Below are 19,414 nucleotides of genomic sequence, written 5' to 3'. Positions count from 1 at the left end.
GTCATTTGGAGAATAGCAGAGCCAGCGTGTAGAGAGTGTGTGTGTACTTTGGAAGTGAGTAGTGAAGCAAGTGAGCAAGAGTGGCGGCGAATGTGTGCAGTGGCGCCAAAGACAGAGTTAGTTTAGCTTTGAGAATATCAAGGGAATGTACGATGGAAGATGCAGTTTGTACAGAAGAAGACCAACAGAGGTTTCCCGTGTCTTGTTTCCCGGTGGCTGAGTGGAGTGACGGAGCTTAACTCCGGAGCAAGTAATGTTATCGACTCTGGCCCAAGCACGAAACGTTAACACAGTGGTTTGTCCGTTCTGGGCTGCTGTAGAAGCATGGTGGCTGGCTCTGCAAAGAGAGGACCCGCTCTGTATATAGATGTAAACGGCTCATTCTAAGGTGAAAACACAATTCTGATTTTCAGTTGATTATTCATTAAAGTAAGCATACTTATTAATATCATATTCCATTCCTGCCATAAGGTCCCCCTAAATGTTACACACTGTTCTTTTAAACTGTCTTGGTGAAGTGACTCTCGTTGGGTTAAAATAACAGTGCACCAGTAGCCAGCGTGGAGTTCAGTGGCCGCCAGTGCTGAGTGTTACTACTCAACACAGCAAAGATAAGGAAGGCCATTGGCTATAATTAACCTTTGGCATTAGGCTGCAAATGATGTGTGATGAAGGAAAGAATGTAAAGCATTTGTTTTTATTTTAGATACCAGTTTGTGGAGGTAAACAACTTTCTGTAGTTGCAGGCTTGAGACGTACTTTATGATGTGCAGCTCTGTCTATGTGACTGTCTGGAAAAATGGCTTTATCTGAAATATGACTGCACAAAACTGACCTCTGCCACGCTTGCACGTCTCGTGCTGTGAAGGGATGAGCATGTGTGCTTCAGGCCCAAATGTGTGCGTGTGTGTCTGTATAGTGATAGATTTTTCGGTGTTGTGCAACATGCCCCCTCACAGAGCTGCGACTCCCAGAGCTCAGTTCCAGCTGAGCGGTCTCGATATGGATGGGAGGATGATGTGATTCTATCCATGAGCAGCAAGGACGCAACACACAGTCAGTGTGGATGACAGAGATTTGTCTCTGTGTGTGTGAGAGTCAGCTTCAGGCACAAAGACAAACATTTGTTGTTTTTATTTTTGACAGTAGGCGTGAAAGGAGACCCTCAGGATTTATTACGTAAAATGTATAATGCTGGCTTTGTTTGTATATGTTTGTGTTTCTTTCTATTGCTTGTTCCTAAATAGAAGATTTAACGCTACTATTGAACACACGTCTTGTTCGGTGATAACATATGAGCTGTGTCCCTCCTTTGAGCGCTGTCTCCAGAGGCTGTTAGCCATGCTAGGTGAGATCAACGTGGATGATAAATTGTTTCCTGTCGCAGGTCTGAGCTGTGCCCATGGGTCACTGCTCTGCCTCTGTCAGCTTGTCACAAGATAAGTATGGCTTTCTTATGAATGGAGACGGGATCAATCAATCAGTAGTTCGGCCTACTGTGTCATTCATCTGGTATTGTTGTGACGTTTCAACAGTCCCCACTCAATCAAATTGATTTGTGTGCTTTTCACACTTTTTTTTCACACACTAAAACACTAAAGCAGGCAAGTGCAAAGAAAGAAGTATTAGCAATGGCATTTGTTTTGTAGGAGAGAAGACCTCTTTGAATGTATCAGACAGTTGTCTGTCGCTTTTGGTGTTTTTATGGGAAAGCGAGAGGCTATAATGAAAACAGCAGTGGAAGCTGACAAACAGTTATTGAGCCCTGTCTAGTACTCTCTCCTGTGGCTGAGATTTTGTTGACTTTTCATAAGAGAAACAAGATCAGTAGGTGTTATAAACTTCAAGCTTGCTGCAGCACTTTCTCTTTACATCCACTGGACCCAATCTGTCAAATCTGATTGAATTTAAACTGGGGCAAAACGATATTGGAAAAATGGACTGCACTTATATAGCATAGCATTTTATTTGACCTTAGTGGACAAAGCGCATTACAATTTCCCTGTTATCAACCAATTTACACAAACACGGCACACCGATAGCAGCTGTGCAAGACGCTGGAGTATTTGTAGAAATTTGGGGTTTGCTGTATTGCTCAAGGACACATCACCACATGACATATGGACACGAGGAGGAGCTAGGGATTGAACCCCCAGCACTGCGATTAATGAACAACACACTCGTCTCCTGAGCCACAGTGTCCCTGTTGTTTCAAATCATCTTTTAAAGGTGCTAAATTCAATATCCAGAGCATTAATATAGCAACAAACAACTATGTGCTATGTAAAGATATAGAGGAGTAATGTCTACCTGAGCAGAGAATAAAGTCGCCCTCCCTCTGTGTGTGTTGTAATCGTAAGCGTTGGCTGCTCGCCACTGACATGTTGAGAGCCATTGCGAGACAATGGATGCTCCCAATCTGATATTTAGCACCTTTTTTAAAAAAAAAATCTAATTAAGAGCAGATCTAGCATTTGTTTGCATTTTTTTTGGCTTTCACATTCATTGAGTGCCAAAATCCATATTCAACGCTTGTTAGCTTATTTTTGTATTTTTTTTGTGTTGTATGTATCATATGCTGAATGGGCCATGCAGGCAGAACTCGCATGGGAAACAAGTAGAGCTGCAACAAAAAATTGTCAATATTGATTAATTTGCCAATTATTTTCGCCATTGATTGAATTGAATCACAATTTCCTAAGGCCAAGGTGATGGCTTTGCATTGCTTTTTTTTGTCCAACTAACAGTCCGAAACACAAAGATATGAATTTTACTGTTATATAAGTTGACTAGAAAGCAACAAATCCTCACAAATAGCTAGGGATTGGTTTGCATTTTTGCTATAAATCAATGATCAAAATAGTTCCTTGTCTATTGATTAAGGAATCGTTTAAGCTCAAGAAACCGGTAACCAAAAATGTCATTAAATGCACCTAAATTGTACTTGTTTTTTAATCAAAGGAAATACGTTTTATGCCACCATTGCACATTCATACATTGTGATATCGATGGTGAAACAATATATTTTAAACCTGATTTTAAACCTTTATTATTTTATTAAATCTGCTCCCTGAGTGGAAAACTAATTATGTGGATTTGATTCAACGGTGCTCTCTGCTCTCCCTCTCTGCTCTCCCTCTCTCTCCCTCTCCCTCTGTCTGCTTCCTCATTCATTACAAAAAGCAGCATTTTTGGTATTCAGAAGATGTCTCCCTTGCCTGAGGGAGACAGTTTACTGGGTTATAAGCACTTGCTCACCCACTCTGCTCTCTCCCTGAACACCCTGCAGTACCTGATAGAGCTGTGTAGTAGATAGACACAACACTGAACAGGCAGCACTTCAAAGCCTCTGTCAGGGCCTCTGCATATGTATCGTTGCCAGGTTGTGAGACTGTCACTACACAACATTAAAAAAGAATGTGTAATGTTCATAGTTTGATCTATCCATAAGTGCATAATTGTCTCTCATGTTGTGTTATGTGTTGCAGTGCTAGCGGGGCTTTTGTTTAAACAGACATTACACACATTAGCACCTCCACCACAGAGAGCCTCTGCGGGAACACATACCACACAAAATGCACTTCTTTGAGACCATTTTATTCTAATTAATCCTTTACTTTCAACAAGATGAATGTACAGTAAATGAGAGCGCTTGTTGTAAATGGACACAGAAACACATGCACATTATGGTCGCTCTGCTGCTACACATGACCCTTCACCCCTCGTTAAGGTCCTTTGTTCCCGTTCCCTCCGTCTCTCCATTGGTCCTTGTGTAATTGTAATTAACACACGCCTGTCCTTGTACAGTGGAGAGCCAGAGGAAGACAACAGAGCGAACAGCTGGTTCTGGTTCCCCCTGTTCCAACCATTAAAATGAGTTATGCCACAATTTAATTCAATTAGTCTGCTGATTATTACAGAAATCTGAGAACAATGGCCCCGGATATAAACACACAGCGTTAACGGTAATCTGTGTGTGTGTGTGTGTGTGTGTGTGTGTGTATATGTGGGTATATCATACTATTTCCAGCAATGTTTGCATGCTGCACATACCATACGTGCCTATACTTATTATGAAGATTCTTTCTAATGCTGCAGGGGGAGGAGGTTTCACACTGCAAGTCATTCAGTTGCTGTCTCATTCATTCATTCATTCATTCATTGTATCCTTCATTCTGCTACTCTGTCAATGGCCAGTCTACTACTACTGTGATGGTATCTGTACTGGGCTGGAGTAAGGGGAGATGTGGGGAGATGGCAGTGATGGCACTGGGAGTAAGGGCGGGGTTCTTGTGTAGTACCTTGAACACACACACACACACACACACACACACATACACACACTATCCGAGGAAAGGAATTGGGTGCTACGTTATTGACTTACAGCTCAGGGGACCAGAGAATGGATTTTTCTTCTGACTCACAAGGTCTAGATGCCAGATATGAATGAATCAGACCCCAACCATAATGAACGGATGATTTCTCATCCATTTCATGAATCATTTACTTTTCTATCTAATATAGTAAAGCTAAAGCTTCTTCAGGAAACGTCCACCTTATTTTCACTACGGTCTTGCGGCTTGGCTGTCAGTTGTCTTATCCCTTTAGGGCTTTTCATGTTTTATGCAGCCAAATCAATAACAGTATAAAAGCAGTGGTGTGAAAATAAGATGCTTGCAGTGCTTCTTTGTGTGGCGATGCTCACCATTGATCACATCCATCAAAAAGAAATGTGATAGTAGGCTATTCACCAAAAAGTGTATGTAGCCTCCAATATTTGTTTTATCAAACCCCATCAGTTATGTGTTTTATTGTGTTGAAATAAGACATCCACTTTTATTTAAGGAGTCCTAACCTATCCCTTCTAAAGAACGAGATAAGGACACTCAAACTTTTAACCTCGTAAGATGTTTAAACATGTTTTAGTTGATGCAGCGTCCTTGATCCCAGAATGTGTTTTGTCACTAGTCATCATCGCATCCATGTCTCATTCAACCCAACTGACAATCTCATTATACAGCACACTGAAATGAAAATATGGTGCCTGTATTTTGCTCCGCATGAAACTGCTGAGATGGTGATGTTTGAATGCACATACATTTGCGTGTCTGTATGCATATGCATGTGTGCAGGTTTGTCTCTATGCTATGGGGCTATTGGGCATGCAGACCTCACATTTGTACAGAGAGTTGAGTGCTTAAACACATCCTGGTGACTCTGGCTTGGGGTCTAGCCAGTCCCAGGCCAGGCTGTGTTTGTGTTGAAGTCAGGGTCTGAAATTGGCACCCGCCACCCACCAAATGCGGGTAAATTGTTGGCAGTGGTGGGCACAATCGTCAAACCATCCGCCACTGTGGCAGACAGGAAAAACGCTATGGATGGAAAAAGAGAACCGGTTCCCGTTAAGAACTGACTATCGGTTCCTCTGTATTGATGCTTTCCCACAGTTACGCATGCACAATGACGCAATGGCATACACACGCTGTATCATGTTTCAGTTTGTTTGGGACCGGAGCCACGGCGGAGAGAAAAAAAAGCGCAGTGTACAGTACCGTCCCACCCCAGAAACATAGGGCACCCCGGAAGCCACGGTGTAATTCGAACACTGTAATTTACCATATATATTAACGTTTTTTGTGTAAAATATATTGGAACATTGAATGACATCAGATCTAAAATGTTATTCCTTCATTTAGCGCAGAGATTTCAAAAGTGGCAGATAAAATTTCTGAGTGGCAGACAAAAAAGAAAACTTGCCTGCGACAGTGGCAGGAAGTGAATAAGTTCATTTAGACCCTGGTTGAAGTGGTCCAGGGTTTCTATCAGAGTGGAAAGAGAGAACAGAGTCCATCATTTCTTCAAAGAGCAATATGAAACCACCTCTCAAACTTTATTTTACAGTTATGTGAGATAAAAGTGGAATAAAATAAAATAGAACATTACCGGGTTCGATGTTTTTTTTAAAAAAATGCCTTCACACTGGCGATAGCCGTTGAGGGAGGCATTACGTTTTCAGGTCGTCAGTCTGTCCGTCCCATTCTTGTGAAAGCGTTATCTCAGGAACGCCTTCAGCAAATTCCTTCAAGATTTTGGTGGTCAACGGTCACAATCACTGTGACCACATGTCCGTCCTATTCTCTTCTCGTCAACGCAATCTCTCAGATGGAGGGAATTTCTTCAAATTTGGCACAAGCGTCCACTTGGACTCAAGGATACACTGAAAAAACAATGTGTATAATTCTTTTATCTGTTTGGGCAAACAAGTTGCTATATTTAATACCCCGACGTGGCATTTTACTCTCCCCAGGCAATGGGGCAATCCTTATTGTTCAGCCCTGCATGAAGAATAGCTCTCCATAGATCCAGATGGATATATAGTTGAATGAAGTTAATGTTTCACTTGGTTTCTCATCAAGTCAGAACAAGGCACCTACAAAAACCAGATGTTCATCTTTCCATCCCAGACACCTGCACCATCACAGCTGCTCTGCGGCCTGTGAGGCTTTTGTTCCCACGCTTCTTTCGGACAACATTGTCTCATTCTCATTTGGCTCTTCATTGCTTTGATCACTGGATAATAACAAGAACAGCAAACCTGCTTACTGTTGCAGCTTTTTTAGCTCTGCAAGCATCCCTCGTACCATTTCCAAATGAATATTTTTCTGTTTGAGCCATCGTACCTAATCTGCTTAATGAAAGCAGCAACATGAATCACAGCTACTAATCATCAGCACGTATTATGCTATATGCCATTGTTGTCCATGCCGCTTGCTCGCCCGCCATTTTGTCTGCTGTTGGCGAACATGATGAGAGGTTAGTTGAAGCTTGTGTAATACAGCGCTGATTATTATTCTGCTGGCGTATATGATGGAACAGCAGCTGTTATTACTGTTGTTGGTCCCCCTTGGAGTTTGTCCTCGCTTCCTTGGAATAGCATTTTGATTTCTGTAATTTTCTTGCTTTGGCACGTTGATTATTGAAGTTTTTTATTCAAGCAGTGTTGCAAAAATATTTTTTTTCCTTTTTATATTCCAAATGCTGTTTACCTTTGGTACAGGCCACTGGATCGGTTTGTTGCTTTTATATCAGGGATTTCTTTGTGTTATTGCTCAAGTGATAAACAATAATAAATACTGTGTCCACACTAGAATACTGTATCAACTGTGAAAAACATTGGATGCATCTCTACAGTAGATGAATAAATGAATACATGCATGTGTACACTGAGTCCCCCCAGCCACAGCAGCTCCAGGATAACATGCATAACAGACACCCAGGCAGCCCAGGCTGAGAAACACATACAACTCTGTGTGTGGTTAGAAAAGACAGGCAGATGCTGGCAGCTTGGCAGGAGGTCAGGCAGCCACTCAGAAGGTGAGAGAAGAAATGGATGGTGGGGAGACAGATGGAAAGGCAGACAGACAGGTAGACAGGCAGGAGGGTTCAGCAGGACAGTCGTGTGGCAGCCAGGGTCTCCAACCAGTTTGCATTATTGATGGGCTCTTTGACAAGCTGCTGCTCTTGCTTGCTTCCAAGCGCTAATTGTGGGTTTTTATGGGGGTTGGTTCATTTTTTGTCCTAAATCTTGGTTCCACCTAGAAAGTGGATATAGAGGAAATCCAAGCCAAACTAAATCAAATGGAGCAACAGTGAAACACGAAAACTATAAGTGAGTAGGAAGAAGGACCTAATGACCCAAACTGAGTGAGATCTTTTTGAGCTGTAAGGACGAGACAAATTCTATTGTTGCTGCTTTTAGACAAAAGCTTATTTATGGTCTATAAAAATTATGTGAGGCTGTTTTTCATTGTCTGTTCCTCTGTTCCATTACAGCAATATTTCCAGGAGAAGTGAAGACGCCTGAGGGTCTTTATCCCATGGAGATTAATAGTCCATAATAGATTGCCATGGCATCAAGATCTTTTCAAAATGATTAGGGCTGTCAAAGTTAACGCATTAACGCAATTTTTTTTAACAACTCTAAATTTTTTAATGCAATTGATCTTTCGGAGGTTGCAGTGGGCTTTTAAAGCTAAAGTGAAGATACTGGCATCATATGAAACTAGAAAACCTAAAGAATCTATTGGTACCAACCCTGCCATACTAGCTTGTCGATAATGCGCCAAACTTGCGCTAAATTTTGCCGAGGAAAAACTGGCATGGCCATTTTCAAAGGGGTCCCTTGACCTCTGACCTCAAGATATGTGAATGAAAATAAGTTCTATGGGTACCCACGAGTCTCCCCTTTACAGACATGCCCACTTTATGATAATCACATGCAGTTTGGTGCAAGTCACGGTCAAGTCAGCACACTGACACACTGACAGCTGTTGTTGCCTGTTGGGCTTGAGTTTGCCATGTTATGATTTGAGCATATTTTTTATTCTAAATGCAGTACCTGTGAGGGTTTCTGGACAATATTTGTCATTGTTTTGTGTTGTTAATTGATTTCCAATAATAAATATATACATACATTTGCATAAAGCAAGCATACTTGTCCACTCCCATGTTGATAAAAGTATTAAATACTTGACAAATCTCCCTTGAAGGTACATTTAACAGATAGATAATGTGCGATTAATTGTGATTAATTATGGACAATCATTTAATTAATCACAATTAAATATTTTAATCGACAGCCCTAAAAATCATACACCTAATTGCCATTCAAACAGGACATTTCTCGAGCAATTACATCCATAATCAAACTTAAAGAATGGGTTTCTCTTCATCCAAACAGATTTAGCTTCCAGAGTGGATTTAAGCAGCCTCGATCCTACAGAGCAGTAAAGGAGAGGAGGTGGCAGTGGATTGTGAGATTGGTCCTTTGATGAGGCTTCTAAGGGTATTAGAGAGGAGGGAAGCAGGGGGTTCAGGGTCAATACAAACCTAGGATCGCTATCCCAAGGTCAGGGACAAATCGAACTGAGGTAATGAACGATGGAAAAGGTGATGGGTAATTGGATGAAGATGGGGATGAAGAAAGATGACCAGCATTCGTTGCTTTTATGTTTGATATGATGATTATGAAAAAAAAATAAAGGAAACAAATTGGAAAACAATACTAAATGGATTGAATGGGATTATCAATGACCAGTCTGGAACATAAAGAGAGAGGAGAAACGGAGAGCTAGAGATCCTTCAGGCAGCAGACAGACAAACAGACTGAGTGGGAGGTCCCTGGGCTCATCTCCAATGCATGTTGCCCTGCATTAGCACTACAGCCATCCCGCAAGAGAAAGACACAGAGAGAGAGAAAGAAATCCTTGATAGATGAAAGTCTTCTATCTATCCATCCATTATTCATCGGTGAATTAGATCTCGCCTGAATGAAGGAAAGGAGAGAGGAGGAGGAGCGGGGGAGAAAGGGAAAGGTATGGACTGGTTTAGAGAAGGATGGATCTGGATTGTAGCCGTTGTGGTGTTAGGAAAGGGTGAGGAGTTCAGATGAGGATATGGCTCCAGCAGGAATGGTATTTTTAGATTTGGGGCATTTTACAGTCTGGGAGGATAAGATTTCCACTGCTGCAAATGTGGTGTTGGTGAAATGAGGTGAAGGGGTTTGAGTTGTTAGAGAAAAAAGCAGAGGTGGTAGGGGCTGGGGTGCAAGTATAGGAGACATGAGGATGATGTGTGTGTTTTGGGGAGGGGACGATCAGGGAGAGGGTTGAAGAAGAGGTTAGAGGTGCTCAAAGGAGTGAAGGTCGTCCTGGAGCCCTCTCAGCTCTTTAATGTATTATGAGAGCCTTAGGCTCTGTTAACATGTATACAGATATTTTCCCCTCCGTTTAAAAAAAAAATCTGTCCACACCACCTTCATTTTTACAAAATATTTCCGTCCAAGCTGGAACGCAATAACGACTCCAAACACTCTTCTTAATATTTACATCAAGATCCCAAGTTAAGGGTCAAGGAATTTTGTTACCACCCTTCTCACTCCCTTTCCTTCAGCTTCATTACAGTCAGTTCGATAATAAGTTATTGTTGGTTGGGGGCTGGGATTCCTGTCATCACTCTGCTGTCATCAACTGTCTCTTTACATGCATAGATGACGAAAGGGAGGTCATTCAGGTTTATGTCCATAGCCCTTCTGAGTGCTCCAAACCTCGCCTTCAATTGCCCAAAAGCACATTCTATCATTTCACACAAAATACATTTGTATTTTGTTTCCACAATGTTTTACATGTACACACAGATACAAAGTAACCAGAATTTTTAAAAATCTGCACCTTTTAGAAGGCATTTTTCAAAAATATCCTTTTTTTGTGACCCAAAACTCTTTTTGCATGTGGACGAGATGCCAAAACGTATAGGAAAATATCTGTTTTTAAAAATATCTGTATACGTGTGGACAGGGCCTTAAAGGGTTATGAATCCTGTAGTCAACAACTTGTTAATACTGTGACTCTCTACCCCTGTATGTGTGACTATTTACATATGTGTGCACATCTGTTCTGGCCTTGGCATTGATCTCCTGATCTCGACGCCTTATGAACATGCTGCCACTCGAAGGAGGATGACAGGAACGGGCTGTGATCTCTACATCTTCAAAGATGGACAGAAGCTTTACACTTATGCTTAAGATAAACACTAAATAGTTCTCTCAGACGCCACCAAGCCTTTAGTCCAATGAGAATACAGTCTTGTAAAGGTTAAATAAACAGAAAGCAGAAATCATATGATCTGGCTGTTTGCCAGGTGCACAACTGGAGAGCATATACATGGAGCACCGGCAGTGATCTCAACAATCGCAAACATGTGAATGTAATGAGATCTGACTCTGTTGATTAGAAATACGCTGTTGAGGTCTCAAGGGTTTGGTATATTTGTTTAGCTTTAACAGGGCTTCCAAACCTTAATCTAACCTCTGTTATGAGGCAAGTTATTGTATTTAATCGACGACGAGAAGCCTAATCAACAGCTCTGGCTGTCTGCCAGCAGATCAGCCGAGCTCTGCTGAGTGTAACCAATCAGTCATAGCTGACCGCATGACATTTATCTAGCAAGGATTCACACCAGGCTGCTTTGATGGATTAATTTGAAAAGTTTTCTGTATCGACTGCATTGCTTGGCTGAAATTGGAGAAAAAAAAACTTAGCAGTGAGTTGCAATTTGCAGATTTGGCTGTCATGTGCACTCATATGGCATCTGTCCTGATTCAAAGATTGAAGCAGTCTGAGTAACAGAAAATAATAATGCAAAGCTGGGAGGTGATGATGGATGCATAGAGAGAAGAACGGAGACATGTGACCTTGTCTCTGCTCTGTGTGTTTTGATGTTTTTATCTTCTCAGACTGCCGCTCTTTGCTGCACTTGCATACAACTGACTGTAGACACACACACACACACACACACACTCATTCACTCACTCACACACACACACATACACACATATATGCATGCATGCAGAGACACTCACAAACAGGCACACACACACAGGCACATAAGGAGCTGTGTGCTACAGGGGGCGTGGGTGTGATTGTGAGCTATAGGTGATGACAGCGGGGCCATATGCTGATTTATTTCTGTGTTTTTTTTGGCACTGCAATTAGAGTACAACCAATGAAATCATTACACGGTGTCCACACTGCTGTAAACCTTCATTTTTGTATACATTTTGTGAGGAAATGATAAAACAATCATTGCTCTACAAAAGCTTAAAACACAGCTATTGTTTAGTTTCACTTTCTGATGTTAGATTTTTAATTCTGATGTCTAAATTAATTCTCTGCATTAGGATTGGGAAGCTCTTTGTGTTATTTTTACAAGTCAAATGATATATTTGTTATAGATGTATGTGTAGTATTTGATGGGCATTTGCATGTTCAAGTGACACATGGTGGTTGTATGTGGGTGGGTGGGTTTGCACTGTATGTGTTAGTGGGTAGGGCATTGCAAATGACATTGTGTCCTTCACTGTACCAGTGTGCCTCTCTAGAGAACCTGGCTCGGAATCACTGAAAGGCACGAAAACTTGGTGGAAATATACCGATCACATATGAGACTATATCCTCATCTCTATATTGCCGTATTGACTCTCAGCTGTCAACACAATCACAGGTTTCAGCACTACACCTGGCAGCAGAGGGATCTCTTTCAGAACTGATATTTGATGAAAACATTTCTAGAGAAGCAAAGGCTTTAAATTGAGTCTTGCCCCATGGGGGTCAGTTGCAGTGTGCATGTATGTGTGTTTGTGTATGGATGGTGGGTTACAGAAGTGGCATATATTTGTGTTTTCTGTGGTCTCCCTATATATCATCCTCTACTGTTCTGCAGACACACCCAAAGAAAGACAAAGAAGTGGACAGGCAGACAGAAGGGCATTGAGGGCTGTGAATGACACACAAAATGAGAAAGGAAGCATGAAAGAAAAAAGAGAGGTGACATTGGTGGTAATTGGAGTACAGGAAACTAAAGCTTCGGGGAGCATCCTTTCCCAAACGTTACTATTACATACAAAAGATGTGTGAAAAGAAAAAGACATGAGAGCCTGGCTGAAGCTCTTTCATTTGCTTATTCAATACATTTGGATTCAAAGCGCATTTCATGTGCTTTCCAAAGATGGCAGTAATAACAAGTCGTAATTTAAGTTTAATACATTTGAGGTCAGAGGGTTGTTCTTCAGGGGGCAGAAGAATATTGGTCCAGATATAATTTCTCCTCTTATTTACACTTCTTCTAATCCAGAGACAAGAGGAGAGAGAGCTATCAATAATTCACAGCTATTGTTCCCTTCCGGACAGCCTGTCTGTTTTTATATTAAATGTTGAATTATTAACAGTGTGCGAGATTGGAAATATGGCGAGTTTTCCTCCTGAATCTCATGGGTGTTCAAAAACTGTCCTGTCACTTACTGGTAGCCACAAGAGGGCCAAAAACAGGTTGTTGGTTTAGTAGAAGGTACATTAAAATAGATTGAGAATATTTTATGGTTATATGGTTTATTAGAAACAAGTGATGAGATTGGATACTGAAAAACAACTCCATCCCGACACTAGGGATGCACCAGTCCAACTTTTTCAGTCCAGATACGGATGGCGATACCTGGGCTTTGGGTATTGGCCGATACCGAGTACCGATCTCATGCCAGTCATTAATTAATAAGCTGTATGCCTCACTGTGTAGAAGTGACTGGGATCATTCTTTTGTTTGTAAGGAAACATCTGGCCTGACTTAAACATTGCTTTCCTAACTTTGTAAATTAACAGGAATTACAATTCTGGTGTAAACTAGGGCTGGGACGATCTCCCGATTCAATACTATCATGACACTTGGGTGCCAATATGTATTGCGATTTTTAAGTATTGCGATTCGATAATGTGATTTATTGCGATTTTTGTTAGCTCTTTTTACACTAGACCATGAGAAGAAGTTGAATCATACACTTCTAGGGACTTTTACTTTGGAAAATATCTTAATTGATTCAGTAAAAATTTAGATTTTCACGATGTATGTAGTCCGAGATGTCTTTAAGTCAAATATATCAGTCATTGTCAGGCATTATTTATTACAATTTTTCCAGCAACCTAATAATCCCCAAATAAAGACATTTCCTTCACAAATTAGTGGTATTTTCTTTTCATTCTATAAGGGGCATGTAATGTTTTATACTTCTGGTGAATATAATCAAATCAATCTTGTTTCTATGTATGTATTTGCTAACACCTTATTTTGAAAACCGGACATAGTCACACGTGTATATTTACGCTAACTTCGCCAAGTCTGTCGCTAGCTCTGAGCCCCCAGCAATAAAAATGTCAGTATATAATGTATATAGTATATAAAGATAGAATTTAATTTAATAGATCGGCCCCATTGACACCGATATCCGATCCAGCTATATGAGTCAGTATCGGCCCAATATCCGGTCTGATATCGGTGCATCCCTACCCGACACACATTCACATTCATTCAATGTCTCTCTAGTGTAGTCCAGTTTAAAGTCACCATGTCAGGACCGTTAGTGTTTATCATTCTTAACGATTCCTTTTAACCATCCCTGTTACCATATGCCGGCCTCAGGGAATAATGCATATTTCATATCCTCCTCAACATTTGACTAATGTATTCATGATGTACGTTAATGATAACCGATGACTTCAGCGCTGGCAGGGTTGACTCACTGTTAGGGTCAAGTCTTGTGTGTACATTATATTTTTACTATATATTTGAGCCTGACGGTATGTTCTCTGACTCCATCGGCCTCATTACTGCCATCTAAAGAAGCGTCCTCTTGACTTCTAACCAGCTATATTATAAGAGAGAAACACTCCTTAGAGGCTTTTCAGTAGAAACAACAGTTTGTCTCTGTTTTGCATTTTGTCCTCGGGGCAAACTACACGGCTTCTTCTTGACAAGTGCCATCTGATAATTAGGCCTCATAATCACCCTATTAGTATGCAGCTCAATTGAGCAGAGAACAGCTTATTGTTCCCCTGGCATGAGCAGCAGCCATTTGTAAGAGGATTATTGTAAATTTGTTGTTAGGGTTTTATGACAATGAATCATATGTGTAATGACTTAAATTGCTTCATTGTTGATCTCGGAAGCATTTATTTTTAATGTGGCCAGGAATAAACATTATAGCAGTTGTGATAACCCTCTATTAGGATGCATGGTGTGGTCATAGTTTTGGAAGCAGAAAATCACAGGGATGTGGGGAGTGTCGCCATGTTTCAAAGTTGGTTTCACTGTCAGATTGCAACCTTGTTTTCTGTACCTTTCCGTGGACACACAAAGCCGAGCTGAACTTTCTCCATCACAGTTACCATGGCACCGACAAAAGAGACCAGAATCACTTGAGCCTTGTTTTGTTCCTGTGACTTTCAGGACCCAAACACAATAACCGTAGAACATGTAGAACTAAGGGCTGGGGTGCTAGGTTGAATTTTAATACTGTCTCGTGAAAGCATGCTGATACCTCTTGAGAACACAAACAAAACAAATGGGGTAAGGGAACTAAAATTATTCTTGATACTTCATAACCGCAATGGGAATATGCTTTCCAGTGCTGATGATAGTCATGATCATTTTCATTGTAAACATTTTTACAGATACAAAGAAAAAATGTGTTTATCAGTGTATACTTGTTATACCTGTATATTGCTTCAACTACCGACAATCAGCAGTCCCATTTCTGCTAATAGTGAGTGTTGTTGCTGCTCTAAACACCATTATATTTTCAATACATGTTATCAATATACCAGCAATAATATGGCAAAATCTTTCGTTTTGTTCAATATGTTTTAATCTGTTTTCTTTATGATGATTCTTGCTTTTCTGTCAGGTCAGGGGTTTGTTTTCCTCTTCATTTACTCACATATTCTGATGTATCATAGATGCTTGTCAGACAATATACAGTACCACATATAACAGAATAACCTGTGTTGTCATACCATTTTCACCTCAAACAACATCCTCTGTAACCGTTTCCATTTAGCACTCATCGCATTAATGGTGCAACGTGTAAGGTCTGACCAGAATTTTAGCAAAGAGACAAAACTCCGGGGTTTTTGTGACAACAGCCGCTGCTGCCTTTTTGGGCCGAAAATGCTTATTATATTTACTATATTTTATAGTTCAACACAGGACGTTTCGGTAGAATATGACAGTATAATAGAATTAATTTAGTTTTACTTTTGTGCAGACGGTTTACTGCTGTCCGGTATTTGCTTTCAGTCCAAAATGGCTGAAGCGTGGCTTTGCTGCTGGGCGCTAATGTTGCAATAGAACAAACAATTGACTTTTAACTTTTGGCAATATACAGTACGTTCTTTGATTTTAGTTTAAAACATAAAAAAAAACTAACATTATCAAAAGAATGTGAAGAAGTAACGGTTTTTACTTTATGCCAAATACATCAATGTATTGTGCTGCAGAGATATCTACTGCCAAACAGCAAGGTCCGGCCCGTACTTCTTTGTAATACTTGTACCTCAAGAGGCAATAGTGAGTCACTGTAGCGTCCAGTTTGCCTTCAGTCTAGAAAACGAAGAATTAGAGCTACACAGAGGGCTCGTTGATAATATGTCCATTGTCTGTGTGCGTTTTGAGGACTAAATCCAAAGTGGCAGATACGAGAAAACGACTTGCACGCTCGCCTTGTTCTCCCCGCTGCCGGGAAGCAGCTTCGCTGGAAATAGTGTACGGCAACTCTGGGAGACGTACCCCCAGTTAGGAGTTACCAGTTAGCTTGAATTCAGCCAGTGCAAACCCGAGCTCCAGGGGTCTGATACCCAGGGGACTGCCCTAAGTCCTTTCCGAGTCAGCAAACTTTCTGTTGCTGCCGCTTTTTGTTGTGCTATTTATTCTAAATATGAAGTTGTTTTGCTTTGGCAGTGACTCAAGCAGAGTTGTTTAGTGTGTTTATGTATGTGTGAACAACCCAGATTAACAAGGAGCAGGTCAGATCTTCAAGGGTCGATTTATCTGCCCCGAAAAAATAGCAGCCAGATACTGTTTGCTGCAGGGCTTTAGGACGCTCAGTCAGTATGGTTCACCCACTGAAACACACACACACACGTACACCACTCTGGAACCACAGAAATCTCCGGCTCTGATTTGGTGGTCTATTTGTACTGAGGCCAGATGAAGGGGATGGATGGGAATTGAGAGCCCCAGTGCTGGCTGGTGGTTGACAGACAGTGGCTGCCTCTTCTCTACATGCTGCTCTTTAAACTCAGCTGGTATCCACCCCATGCTGCTGAGTGACACACACAGACTCTCATACATATCCACACTCACACACACACACACACACACACACACACAACACAAATGCCACTCACAACGGACGCTCTTCAGTTTGTATGTCAACATACATATTCTACCCGGCATGCTCGCAAACAAGCCACATGCCCCATATGCTTCCTAAACACCCCCAAAACAATCTATACTTGTGAGGACCCTCATTGACATAATGCATTCCCTAGATTCGGACTTTAACTTTATCTGTCTGTCAAAAGGGCGAAATTTCAGCTGCACCAATGTCAGCTAAAGAAATCTTTACTTTACAAATATGTCCATACTCACAAGATCTGAACTCAAATAACACATTTGACAGCCTAAAATATTTTGTAATAGTTTGATAATTGCAGCTGTTACTGGGAGGATTGATTAATATCCAGATGATTGTTATTAAATTTGATAGTGTGTGGTTTCATTCTCTATCAGCACACACTCTGCTGCAACGTCACAGTCTGTCATGTCTGCTTGTCAATTGTTAGCATCCATGTCGGCATCTCGTCTTGTAGTGTTGTGTATATGTTGCTATTTGTATATCTGTTACTGTTACTGTGTACTGGCTGTGAAAACAAATATCCCTCTGGGACAATAAATCTAAATGTAAGAATAGTTTGAAAGCAAGTTGAAATTACAAACATTATCAAGAATAATAATTAAGATTTATATTAAAGCCACCAACACTGTAGCCCCCTGTTTTTTCAAGGCTCACGACTGGTGACTGAAAGATACTAATTTGCTCATGAATGCTTTGTAAAAAAACAAACCTGGATACTTCCTGCTTATGTAAATCATTTGAATGATATGACTCTCAAGCTCCAAGGTCAGTATGTTCCTAATCTCATTGAGTCAGGAAATTGCTCCTAATCTAATAATATCAAGTACTGGAGTCCTTCCTCTCTGCCTGGATGGCAAAGGTAGAATGGGCAGTTGATGGCTCATTCATAAGTTAGAGTTACAGTATTATAATGAGGAAATGGAAACGGAAGCACCAATGGGAAAGTTGAGCTGCAAAATTGCTTTCAACCTTACCTACAACAATACCCATTTTGGCCTTAATTAATATTGTTAGCTCAGTTGTGATTGAATTTAGTGGTCAGTGAAATATTTCCAAAGTAAAAAGTCTGCTTAGTTTTAGATAATCATCACAATAGTGAGAAAACAAACCATCAATTACTACTTTCCAATACTTTCTCTACTGTAGTTATGGTTGGGATAAATATTTGGCTTAGCGTTCAAATATTGCGCTATAAATACAATCTTGCCATGTCAGTGGTGCGCTGTAACCCATCAAGTACATGTATGACTCTAATGTGTTGATTCATAGGAATATATGTGGAGTCTGGGTTTGCTTTGACAAGACACATTTAAAAGTGCACAAATACTTTTTAGATCTTCTACAATCTTTCTTTAATCCCCACTTTCTTGCTGTATTGTGTTTTGATTCCATATTTCATCCTCTGTCTTTTATTCTACCTATGATATCTACTTTGTACGCTCTTTGAACCCTCACATAGCTTTACTTCCTTCCCCTTTCATTCGCTTTCTTTTTCCTTTCTCGTGCTGTCTTCTCATCTTTTTATTCCCTCTGCCACCACGTTGAACCTCTCTGCTTCTAGTCCTCGATCACGTCTCCTTCATTTGTCCTTCTCACTCCCTCCTTTGCATCCACCCACATACTGTGCAATAAACACGTTATAGAAAGTTATTACATGCAGAGATATATACTGAGTGGATCTGTGACTTCTAACATAATAATGCACTGTGCTGTTTATAGGATGCATTCAAGATGTTCCTGGTTATAATGTCAGCTTTCCAGAGTTTCTAGACTCTACTAAATGTATTCTCCCTCTCTGAGGAAAATGGCTTGTTTCATGTCTGCTAATCTGCTAGCTTCTAATATCTGCCATGTTACAGAAATATGTGTGTGTGTGTAGGTCTGTGGGTCTGTGTTTGTGTGTGTGTGTGACTGTGTTCCTCCTTGCATTTCAGTTCATTTTGTCCTCAAAGTGAAGCTGTTTAGTGTGACTCTTATCGAGAGGCTGCAGCTGCTGTTGTGAGAATACCACGGCAGCCTGGAGGGACACCTTCACACAAATGCACACACTCGCACACACACCTTGGTTTACCCACACCAAGCTGACTAAGGCACAAGCCCCTAAACAAGCATGGCTAATAGGATGTTATATTTACCTGCATAATGATATAGCTGAGGAATTCTCTTGAGAATGAAAGAGCGTCTCATTAACTTTACGCAAATTAGGTGTGTCATTAATACAGTTCTTCTAATTATGCCGTTTTTTTTTTTGTATCTAGTGACCAACAATCATGAACATAATAGTGATCTGTTCATACAGGATTTTGACTTTGACACCTGACATTTCAGATGCCAGGTGTTGCATTGGTTGAATTTGAGAAGAGGAGCTGTACTGTACTGCATATAAATAGCATGCAAACTAGCAATATGATATATGATGACGTGTCTCAGACAGGTGACATACTCTGATGATGTTTTACAAGTTATGGCAAACTCCATGCTGTCGGTGTGCTGTAACGTTCCCTCTCTGACCCGCTCTGTTAATGGCGTGGTCGCCCTGTAGGTTAATGGATGCTGAATTTCCTCCACCTCTACAGAGCAGCTTCACTGCGTCTGCCATGGTTACAGTAGTGG

General features: G+C 40.8%; 1 protein-coding gene across 4 annotated transcripts in view; it reads left to right on the top strand.

Moving 5' to 3' along the window:
* xpr1a (xenotropic and polytropic retrovirus receptor 1a) overlaps positions 1-19,414 on the top strand; it is an 89,500-nt gene that overhangs the window by 9,620 nt on the left and 60,466 nt on the right. The window contains exon 1 of one of the 4 annotated variants that reach the window (XM_074635353.1): positions 9,210-9,374. The exons of the other annotated variants lie outside the window; for them this stretch is intronic. The gene's annotated coding sequence lies outside the window, so the exon portion shown is untranslated. Of the gene's footprint in view, positions 1-9,209; positions 9,375-19,414 lie in introns of those variants that run through there. 4 annotated transcript variants of the gene reach the window in all.

The sequence above is a fragment of the Sebastes fasciatus genome, chromosome 5 (genome assembly GCF_043250625.1).
Source record: "Sebastes fasciatus isolate fSebFas1 chromosome 5, fSebFas1.pri, whole genome shotgun sequence".
Taxonomy (NCBI): domain Eukaryota; kingdom Metazoa; phylum Chordata; class Actinopteri; order Perciformes; family Sebastidae; genus Sebastes; species Sebastes fasciatus.
This window is presented reverse-complemented; position numbering and strand designations above follow the sequence as displayed.